This window comes from Palaemon carinicauda, chromosome 34 (genome assembly GCF_036898095.1).
Source record: "Palaemon carinicauda isolate YSFRI2023 chromosome 34, ASM3689809v2, whole genome shotgun sequence".
Taxonomy (NCBI): Eukaryota; Metazoa; Arthropoda; class Malacostraca; order Decapoda; family Palaemonidae; genus Palaemon; species Palaemon carinicauda.
This window is the reverse complement of record NC_090758.1, coordinates 57,337,981-57,350,480: the sequence shown is the minus strand read 5'-3', so window position 1 is coordinate 57,350,480 and position 12,500 is coordinate 57,337,981. Positions and strand designations below refer to the sequence as shown.

At 32.3% G+C, this 12,500-nt stretch overlaps 1 pseudogene; it reads right to left on the bottom strand.

The window, feature by feature from the left end:
* LOC137626956 (neuroligin-4, X-linked-like) overlaps window positions 1-12,500 on the bottom strand; it is a 56,265-nt pseudogene that overhangs the window by 28,191 nt on the left and 15,574 nt on the right.

The window sequence follows — 12,500 nt, the reverse complement described above, 5'->3', positions numbered from 1 at the left end:
TGAATACGTAGGGACGAGTTGACTATCGATTGGTGAATATGTAGAGACAAGTTGACCGTCATTCGGAGATGTGTATGAAGCCACAGGCTGCTTGAGCATTGTAACTGTTAATATATTTTCTTTTGGTTTATGTAGCATTTGTGTATCCGTAATGGTGCCTTGCGTATCTGGAGAGACCCTATTGGATGTTACGCCAGTCATATCGTCTATGGTTTGTACGCTGCTTATGTAGTCTGACGGCCAGTCGTGCTGGGACTCCTCTTCAGAGGCTGTGGCCAGGTTGCTAAGCATTGTGATAGAAGGCCTCAGGGTTTCATAATGCCCTGGGGCATAAATTGTCTTACAGTTGTCCCCAGACAATTGCAACTGGACATCATTCCCGTTCTTGCTATTCGCATCCTGCGAGCCTTTGGCGAGGCTCCAGCGGGTGATCTTATGTCGATAATAAACGATAGTAAGAACCAGGATATTCAGAATTAGCAAAGAGCAGGCAATGACCACTGTCACGCTCAGTGCAGTCGTGTAGGGGAAATCCTTCCCCATTTGACTCAGCATATCCAAATTAGCTGATTCACTGACTTGGTTTTTGTTAGCCTCAGCTACAATTGTTGAGTTATAGGGTTTATTTGTTGGGCCAGTGAAGGTTGGAGTGATATGGATAAATAGAAAGTCTTCAGTTAAGTTATACTGACCTGTTAGTTCAGGATATAAACCAGATTGGAGATCAGTTGGTAATCTGTGAAAGTTATTATCTGGGCCGTACCGAGTACCCACTCGTTCCAGACTAGGTAGTAGCCATGACCACAAGGCTACTTTTCCAGCACGGTAGTGGTCACGTACAAAGTTCTGTGTTCCTAGAATGAATAGACATATATAAATAGATAATAGTAAATATCTGAAAACAAGGATACGATCTCTATATAGGATATATTATATAAATATAAAATATATGGTTTTGCCTCCTTGTTGTTATGAATAAATATTTTTATCAATTTATCACCGAATAGGATTTGTTTGTTACAGCTTCATAAGTTATTACAAATAAAAGACCAAACACTTGGATTTACGTAAGGAGAGTTTGTGGAAAGGCTAGATATAAAATCTATATTAATGATTAGAATTATATTAAATGATTTTAGATGTAGTATCATTTAGTTTAATAAAATCTTCACCAATCAAATGTTAGTATTTTATTAAGGTTCTGTAGTTTGTGAAGTACATTGAAGAAGTTATATATTACTATTTTGGTTAAATGATATTCATAGGAGATGGGTTAAGGAAGAATTATGTATATATATATATATATATATATATATATATATATTTATGTATATATATATATATATATATACATATATATATATATATATATATATATAGAGAGAGAGAGAGAGAGAGAGAGAGAGAGAGAGAGAGAGGAAAGTTAAAATCAAGAACATAGGATTTCATTTATAAAGAAGAAAGAAATTTTTCATTAATTTGTAAGTTATCATGAAGAAATAGAATTATTTAAAAAATCTGAATAAATGTACTTTCCAGAAAATATTGAAAATCATTGTATCATTATATCTGTGAGGGAATACAGCCCCACAAAAATAGGAACCTCACCTATTTGAAAGTATCTCTGATAGACTGGATCATATTTGGGCCATATCTGCTCCTCAGAAGATATGTCGTTTGCACTGTCAGACATCTTAGCACTGGAGACTGTGTCTTTTGGATGTCTGTGAAATGAACATAGAGTTTTGAATTAATACCATATGTAAAATTTATTGATTTATGGTATCTAGGATATAAACTGTACAGTATTATATATATATATATATATATATGTATATATATATATATATATATATACACACACACACATATATATATATATATATATATATATAGATATATATATATATATATACTAAGGCACTACCCCTAATTTTGAGGAGTAGCCGAAATCAAACAAATGAAAAAATGGGACCTTTATTCTTTATGCTCCTCCCAGCCTGACGAGGGTCTCAACCGAGTTCCGCTGGTACTGCAAGGGACCCAGCCCACCCTCCCCCGTTATACAACACAGATGAAGCTTCATAACACTGAATCCCCTACTACTGCTACCTCCGCAGTCATCCAAGGCGAAAAGAGGAAGTAGCAGGGCCTACAGGAACAGCGTCACAATCGCTCATCACTCATTCCTATTTCTAGCATGCTCGCTTGCCTTTCTCACATCTATCCTCCTATCACCCAGAGCTTTCTTCACTCCATCCATCCACCAAACCTTGACATTCCTTTTGTACTTCTCCCATCAACTCTTGCATTCATCACCTTCTTTAGCAGACAGCCATTTTTCATTCTCTCAACATGGCCAAACCACCTCAACAAATTCATATCCAATCTAGCTGTTAAATCATTTCTTACATCCGTTCTCACCCTGAATACTTCATTCCTAACCTTATCTTCTCGAGATACACCATTCATACTTCTCATACACTTCATCTCAAACGCATTCAATTTTTGTCTACCCGTCACTTTCATTCCCCACAACTCCGATAGATACATCACAGTTGGTACAATCACTTTCCCATACAAAACTCTCTTTACATTCATTGCTAACCCTCTATTCTTTATCACTCCCTTTACTGCCCCCAACACTTTGCATCCTTCATTCACTCTCTGACGTACATCTGCTTCCACTCAACCATTTGCTGTAACAACAGACTGCAAGTACCTAAATTGATCCACCTCCTCAAGTAACTCTCCATTCGATGTGACATTCAACCTCGCAGCACCTTCCCTTCTCGTATATCTCATAACGTTACTCTTACCCACATTAACTCTCAACTTCCTTCTCTCACATATCCTTCCAAATTCTTTCACTAATCGGCCAAGCTTCTCTTCCGAGTCTGCAACCAGTACAGTATCATCCGCAAACAGCAACTGATTTACTTCCTATTCATGATCATTTGTGTCTATCAGTTTCAATCGTCGTCCAAGTACTCGAGAATTCACTTCTGTCATCACTCCATCAACATACAAGTTAAACAAGCATGGCAACATCACACATCCCTGTCTCAGCCCTACTCTCACCGGAAACCAATCACTCACTTCATTTCCTATCCTAACACACGCTTTACTACCATTGTAGAAACTTTTCACTGCTTGCGAAAACCTTCCACCAATTCTATATAACCTCATAACATTTCACATCGCTTCCCTATCAACTCTATCATATGCTTTTTCCAGATCCATAAAAACAACATACACATCATCACCTTTCGCTAAATATTTCTTGCATATCAGTCTAACTGTAAAAATCTGATTCATACAACCCCTTCCCCTTCTAAAACCACCTTGTACTCACCCAAATTTTATGAAATTACTCCACATTGATATGAATGATTTGCTGAGTGTGACATCCATCTTAGTGAAGTTATAACTTGAAGCCAAAGGTCCAAGAGCACCCATAGGACCACCAAAGACGTACGCCAGCTCGTTCGGGAGAAGACTCTCGTTTCCAGACTTTGGGAAAGATGATCAGATTAAATTTAAAATTTGATTGTAGTAATTATTGAATTGAAAGTAATAAGTTAAATTAAAAAGGAATATAAGATTTTATTTATATCATGATTCTTTTATCGGTATTTATTATTTCATATTTTCATAAATATAATTTGCATGATTTGCATACATACATCTCTAATCTATGGATGATATTCAAAAACTTTCTGTAGATTATTTAAGATTCTCATTTATAAAATATATCATATATCCAATCTGTCCATATCGACGTACATCTGAACCTTCTTCCTCCAACACGTAGAGATAAGATGATCGGGAAGTCGTGTAGAGCTGCTTGGCAAGATCTGCCATCGGCGAGACGATATTGGCATCGTGAAGGCCTAGACCGGTTGAGTCCCTGATGCTGATTGGTTGATGGAGGGATCTCGACCAATCAGTGTACTCGGCTGTGATGGCTAACATTATTTCCTGTAGAGGGATGAAAATACTCCATGTAAGGTTTACTTTTATTTAATAGATGGTATATTTTATATATGTGTGTAGCCTAGGTAATAATAATAATAATAATAATATTAATAATAATAATAATAATAATAATGCCCACCTGCAGATGATAACGATAGTTATTGACGACAAAGGATCTCAGCAGATCATCCCTATAGTCAGCGTCGAATCCTTCCTGGACTTCTTGCTGACTCAGGATGTCAAGGAGGTTAGCAGCTGTCATTCCTAGAAAGAGGTCAACTGGAGTTCGACCTTCTTTGCCTTTGAAGTCAAGAGGAAAAGAAAAAAAAATTCCTTATTTTCTGTTTATAGTTGAGTGATTAAGAATATTACTTGGTATAGACAAATGGAGATATTTAGGATAAAGTTTAGAAATTAAGAATTTTATTCTGTTTAAACGTATGTATTCATTATGCAAGAATTTCAGTTCGTAACTGTATATATCTGTATATATAAAACAATAACAACAACAACAACAACAACAACAAAAGCAGCTGTGTCTAGAACTCTGCAGGACATTGGCCACATCCATGTCCTTATTCATGACTGAGGTTTGGCTAGTTTTCATCACCACGCTTACCAACTGCGGATTGGTGATGGTGGGAGATTTATGTCTGATTGCTTATAGCAAATATAGCTATTGTGAGTAGCCCTAGTAAAGCTTTGTATATCATGGCCATACAATAAACCTTTTATCACGTTAAGGTATCCCCACTGCAAAGGGAGGTGTGTATATATATATATATATATATGTATATATATATATATATATATATACACATATATATATATATATATATATATATATATGTATATATATATTTATATATATATATATATATATATGTATATATATGTATATGTATATATATATATATATATATAAATATATATATATACATATATATATATATGTAAATTTATATACATATATATATATATATATATATTATATATATATATATATATACATATATATATACATATATATATATATATATATATATTATATATATATATATATATGCCTGTGTGGATAGAGTTTTACATATATATATATATATGCCTGTGTGGATAGAGTTTTACATATATATATATATATATATATGTGTGTGTGTGTGTGTGTGTGTGTGATATTGTACATATACGGGTTTCATGTATTATCCATCTCATGCATTATGAGTTACGACCCTAAGTAGCTTTTATGATAAATAAAATGGTTTTGTGTATGAGTTGACAAACATATCAAATCCATCTACGAAAATGTAGAAGTTAAACTTACCCATTTTGCTCTGATGGTTTTTCCAGTCAGGTTTGATAGTGACACCATCAATGCTGGGGCCAACAGCCACTTGAAACTTGGTTGTTTTTAGTTGAATCTTTAAGAACATTATCTTAATGTTATTTCCTTTTTATAAAGGTTATAACACTTCTAAATGATATTTGATATTTGGGTAAAAATATTTATGTTGATCTTTATTATTGATCTTTCATGATATTCATTTAAGTTTTATTATACTGAAATGAAAAAAATATATATTCTTTTAATTCTGAAAAAAAAATTGCTTGAATTATTTTATCTTTTATATATAACTTACTTTCTATGAATATAATACTCATCAACAATATGAAAAAAGAAACTAATTACAGTATGATTATTTGACTATTAATAAAAAAAAACTCACTAAATAATTAATGAAATTATTTAGTCCATATATTTTCCTTCTGCATTGGATCTTTTGTTCAAGTAAAAACAGAAAAAGAAAAAAAAAATAAGTTACAATTCATTTGTCTTTCTACCCATTTACTTTCCATTTAGCTTACTTGCTTTGTGTGAACTCTATGGAGGTATATTTCCAGAGGCAGAATAATCACTGAAAATCTCAATATTTACTATGTACATTTGTTCATGCTATCACAATAGACAGTATATTGATAACAAAAAAAAAAAAAAAGTCCCTATAATTCTAGAATATCATATGACTGGAAATAGTATACGCTACAATAGTATAGTCTAAAGTTGAATAATCGTCCCTTTTCTTTTCGATGGACTTATGGTTATGGTTAAGAAATATATCAACTTGTAATATAAAACTAATAAAGTAATTGAAATTTTGCCGGGTTACGTAAACTAGTAATCAATCACTCATTCTTAATTCATCTCCAACATAATGTCACCTGTAATATGTCGTGCAGAGGCCTCTTCCTCAGACATTGGAGAAGATTTTCATAGTGGCGAAAGAGGTCGTTTGGAACAGGGCAGTCCAGCTGGGTGGCTACATCGAAGGCGTGTCCAGATGGGTCCCGGACTGAAGCCCAGGGACTGAGTGCAGATCCTGACATCAGGATTGCTCGCTTGAACAGACCTGCTCCTGATGACCAGGGGAGAAGGATTGCCCGAAGGATATTATGGTAGGAAGGATTCTATGGTCTTACGTGTGTAGAAGGGGGTCAATTTATATGTTTTTTGGTACATTTTTGGTACATTTTTGGTATATATATATATATATATATATATATACATATATATATATATATATATATATATATATATATACTATTTCCAATGTTATTAGATTACAGCAACTGCAGAAGCAATACTATCAGCATTAGAAGTAATCATGATATCAAATGTAACTGTTAGAAATATCCCACTAAATACCATTAACATCACGTCATCCCTCCAACCATAAGTAACATCACCAAACGAATCGCTTAAAATCTTTGAAATTTTCCTTTGTCAAAGAGAACAAGGTTTACTTACTAACTGACCTGTAGCAGCGGGCGATATGACAAGGTAGTTGAGGCAGGCGGCTCCTGTGCCGTGACCCATGACCGTGACCTGACCTGGGTCACCCCCGAAGCGGACGATGTTCTCTTGAACCCAGTGCAAGGCAGCCAGCTGGTCCATCAGGCCGTAGTTAGCTACGGTTGCGCGACCCACTGGGTCAGGGTTCGCGTTGTAAAAACCTGGGGTAGATTAAGTAAGAATTGGAGAGCTGAGATATTGATGTATGTATGCATATATATATATTTTATATTATGCACATTTAGACGTGATTTTCATATTTATATAAGCCATATATTATACTCCTCATTATATCTTGATTCTCTTTACTACTGGATCAGAGACCCAAGTGGGAATCAGCTTTAAGATAGTAGCCTCTGATCAGCCAGGAATCGAATCCAGCCTAAGGTTTTATCGACCTAGTAATTCACCCATGAAGAGCTGGTAAGTCAATGGATCCTCAGTTTCTTGAGCCCAGGTTCGACTCTCAAGCACGAACAGAAGTTATTATCTTTGAGTCTATTTCCCCTTAGGTGTCTGATCCGAGGCAGAATAAATTCAGACCATAGGGGAGGGGGGTTGTAATTTATGGCTTATATAAATATATATATATATATATATATATGTATGTATATATATATATATATATATACATATACATACATATATATATATATATATATATATATATATATATATATATGTATGTATATATATATATATATATATGGGTACATATATTTATATATATATATATATATATATAATATATATATATATATATATATGCTGTATGTGTCTGTGTGTGTGATATCTTGTTTCTTTGGCTATTAATGTTACAAACCTTTTAATTATATTCCTAACAACAGCTGCTAGTTGGTGGTATTTGATGGAGGACCAGGAGCAGCCCTTTGGTATAACAACCTCAAGTTGAGTGATATACTATTCAACAGGTAAAAAAAAAATAATGCATATTTTCATGTTCATACATATCGATATGGAAGTAATATGAAAATTTCTGGTAACTTGCTATAACTTCAATCTCCATTTTAAGAAAAAAATTCTGAACTGCAGCATCCATTTGCAGCCTTGGAGCAATAAGAGAAACAACTTTGTTGTCTCGAAAGCAAAAGACAAAAACATCCCTTTGGTCTTGAAAGCTTTTTTCTTCTTCATCTGCCTTTTGTAAATGTTCCGAGAATGAATGAATTCCTGTGTGTTTTCCAATGGTTGAATCGCTGCCTGTGTCTCTCTTTCCAGGAAACAAGAAGAAGAAGTTTATGAAAGGGGACTTTACCATTTCCCAGTCTTCAACTTGCTGCCACGGATTCCTTTAGAGTCGACAAGATTAAAAGGATTCTCTTTTTTTTCTCTTTTTTTTGTCTATCATATGTAGAACATTTATCTTTAGAAATATATTTCATAACCAAGGATTATTTCTCCATATAATATATATGATATTCCAGTTTGTCTAATACAGTAATATCGTGGAGGAAGAGTTATTTTTTAAATCTATAAATATATGCAAGATGTATGAGATTGAAGTATCATTTTCTTAGAGGAGAAGTTTTTGAATAATAGGTTTTCAGTGGAAATAATTTTATATTTCCTCAAAAAGGGTTAATTATATATCATTACTTACCAAAGAATATACAATAACATTACTTATCAAGAATATATAACTTAAATTATCAAGAATATCCATGTACCTTACTTGCCAAGAATATACAACCTTACCTACCAACAATTACAACAACATTATCTAACAAGTCACAAACTTTACTTACTAAAAATATATAACCTTCTTACTAAGAATATACAACCTTACTTAGAAAGAATATACAACCTCGCTTAATAAGAATATACAAACTTGCTTACCAAGAATATGCAATCTTACTTAATAAGAATATACAACATCACTTAGTAAGAATATACAACCTCACTTACCAGGAATATGCAACATTACTTACAAAGAATATACAACCTTACTTAAAGAGAATATAGAGGAACCTCCCTTACCCAGAATGCCGAGACGATAGTTGAGAGTGACCACAATGACCTTGCCCAGAGCTGCCAGAACTGATCCGTCGTAGAGACTTGAAGATCCCCACTCAAACGACTCTCCGTGGATGAAGACGACCACTGGGTAGGCCATCAGAGCGTCATCTGCAAGGAGGCAAGCAGGATAGCTAGGAGTGGTACTCGGATGTAGCAAATGAGGTTCTAGGGATGCACAATGATATAAAGATGATTTTAACAAGCTGCGTCTGTAAATAGTTGGGAGTGGGGTCATCTTATCACCATATATTTAGAGATATAGATATAAGCTAGTACCGAACCAAGCTATACATACACACACACACACACACACACACATATATATATATATATATATACATATATATATATATATATATATATGTATATATCTATATATCTATCTATATATATATATATATATATATGTATGTATATATATACACATATATATATGTATATATATATATATATATACACACACACACACACACATATATATATATATATATATATATAATTTGTGAATTCCTAGCCTAAACATTTCTAACCCTCTTGTCTGATAATCAAGGCAGAATGAAACTCATCAAAATGTCAATGAAATCAATTCCAGGAATATTTTGAAATGAGACATTGCCAGGATAAGAAATTTTAATTGATATTTCTTTTTCCCAATGCCTCACATAAACTCCATTTAACCAGTTTTTTTATAAAAAGCTGAAAACCAAAAGTTTACTTTTCATTATGAAAAGGATTAATTTGTGTGATACGAATGAGAAAGACAAAAAGAAAAAAAGCGTGTTTTATTTTCTAAATTGAAATAGTTTCCGATTCTCCCTAATATTTTCCATGATATTCTAGTTATTTTAGTAAATAGAAGAAAGTATTATTCCTAATAATCGTTTTTATCTAATTTAAATTTTAATTACCTAAATAAAATTTTCACTACGTTATTATGTGTTTTTGTGAACCAAGTAAATTTTTGAAGACCGGTCCCTTCTGAGGCTAGTTTCCTAGTGCTTTCATTCTGCATGACACATTATTTGAATATCCTTTTATTCTCTCTCTCTCTCTCTCTCTCTCTCTCTCTCCTCTCTCTCTCTCTCTCGCTCTCTCTCTCGTTTTAAACCACATCAGATGAAAGTTCAAAATAGTAATTGTTAATTCTGTTTCTTCTAGGAAATGCTTTGATATTTGTCTGTCCTTACTAAAAAACTGCATATCATAAAATAGTAATTATACTCTATGGATATTTGTTCAAAAGAGATATATAATATGTTATGTATTATTAATGAAAATACGTTCTTCTATATACTGAGGTTACATAAATAGAATAGAGAAATTTAAAGGTAGGCAGTAACATATTCATTTAAGGGATCAGTCTTAAGCATGAGAAGGAAAAGGAAGTCGATTCTTAAAGCTAAACATTTTGACATTAATCAAACAAGAAACAAAAGTATTTTTAATGTTCCATAAAGCGAGGCTCTTCATGGAACGTTCTTGACAGAGAGAGAGAGAGAGAGAGAGAGAGAGAGAGAGAGAGAGAGAGAGAGAGAGTAGAGGTCGTTTTATTTACAATAAATATTTGTCTTTCTATCCATGACCTCCCTTTCCAGTCTGTTCATTGTCTTTCTATGCTAGTATATACCTGCAATTTTGCTTGGCTTGTTATTCTATCATCTTCTCTTCCCTCCATTACTTTTCTTGCAATCTTAAAGGACCCATTCTGTTATCCCTAATGTCCATCTATTAAATGTTATTCTCATTATATGTCCTGATCATTTTATTTTTTTTTTCTTACATGTTAGAATATTCTCTACTTTAGTTTGTTCTCGCATCCATGTTACTGTTCTTTCGTCTCTTTGTGTTATTCCAATATTTTTTCTTTCCCTATAGCTCTGAGTTGTAATTAGCTCATTTTCTAAGGCTTGATAAGTCTCCAATTTCTTGTGCATAAGTTAATAATACATGTATGACCATCTGATTAGATACTTTTCTCTCTAGAGAAAGTGGTATTTTACTTTTGATAATATTGGTTTGTTTACCAAAACCTTTCCATAGCATGCTTATCCTTCTTTTAATTTTGGAATCATGCCCTAGGAAAAAAACTTCTATCAATCCCAAGTACGTATATTGATTATCCTTCTCTAGAGGGTCATCCATAACTCTTATTTGTTGTCTCTCTTCATTTCCATTGAACATTATCTTAGTTTTAGTCGTATTCATTTTCAGTCCACAAGCCTAGCTGGAAGAACTGGGTAGAACAAGTCAAAGGGTTTCAACAGGGAGAGCAGCCCAAGGGTAAAGAGGTAATGATGAAATAACGAATAAACTATGTGTTGGAAATAATGAAGATATAAACATAAAAAATATTAATACACTATTCACGAGAGGACACTTATATCAACCTGTTCAACAGAAAAGTAAAATTTTGCAATTTCAACCACCACATTATTTTATTGTTCAAAAAATATAGGTAAAGGGTATTATTATTATTGTTATTATTACTTATATATTTGTCAGTCAAATGTTATATATTTTCAAATTTTTATATGTAAAAAAATGTGACTATTGTGATTTTTTTAGTGAAAATCATTAGTAAAATACTAAAAAAAAATATTAGATCCATGCAAAAGTTAAATTATTTTCCTTCTGATACTAGAAAAAACTAATGAAATTATACAATCAAATGCAAACATAAGTCATGTATATATATTAGAAATTATTCCTGCGATATTTCTTAAACAAAGGGATCAAAAAGATAGAACATGATGAAGATGATAAATAATGAAAAAAAATAAAAGGTAATGATATCTGCTTAGTATGAAAGTGGAAAGAAAAAAAATAATGAAACTAATTTTGAGTAAATGAAAGGACCATGAATGAGGAATACTGAAATCACAAGACTAAAAAACCTTTTCTGTTTTAATGTAATTTTTGGACATAATTTTAGCAAAGGAATTATTTCTTTTTCAGCTCATTCGTGGAAGACTTTCCCGGGATATTAATGTTTTATGTATTATAGCAGACCATAATTCCATTAGTCCAAAACTCATGAAGAAATTTGGTGTTTTTCGTCTTTGATTTCTTAGGAAGGAGAATCATGACACAATTGTGTCATAATTGAGAGAGAGAGAGAGAGAGAGAGAGAGAGAGAGAGAGATGTATCATATATATAAATTATATATATATATATATATATATATATATGTATATATATATATAATATCATATATATATATATATATATATAAATGTATATATATATAATATCATATAAATATATTATATATATATATATATATATAAATGTAATATATATATATATATTATTATTATTATTATTATTACTATCCAAGCTACAACCCTAATTGGAAAAGCAAGATGCTATAAGCCCAGGGGCTCCAATAGGGAAAAAATAGCCCAGTGAGGAAAGGAAATAAGGAAATAAATAACTGAAGAGAACAAATTAACAATAAATCATTCTAAAAAAGTAATGTCAAAAGAGATATATCATATATAAACTATTAACAACGTCAACAACGAATATGTCATATATAAACTATAAAAAGATTCATGTCCGCCTGGTCAACAAAAAAGCATTTGCTCCAACTTTGAACTTTTGAAGTTCTTCTGATTCAACAACCCGATTAGGAAG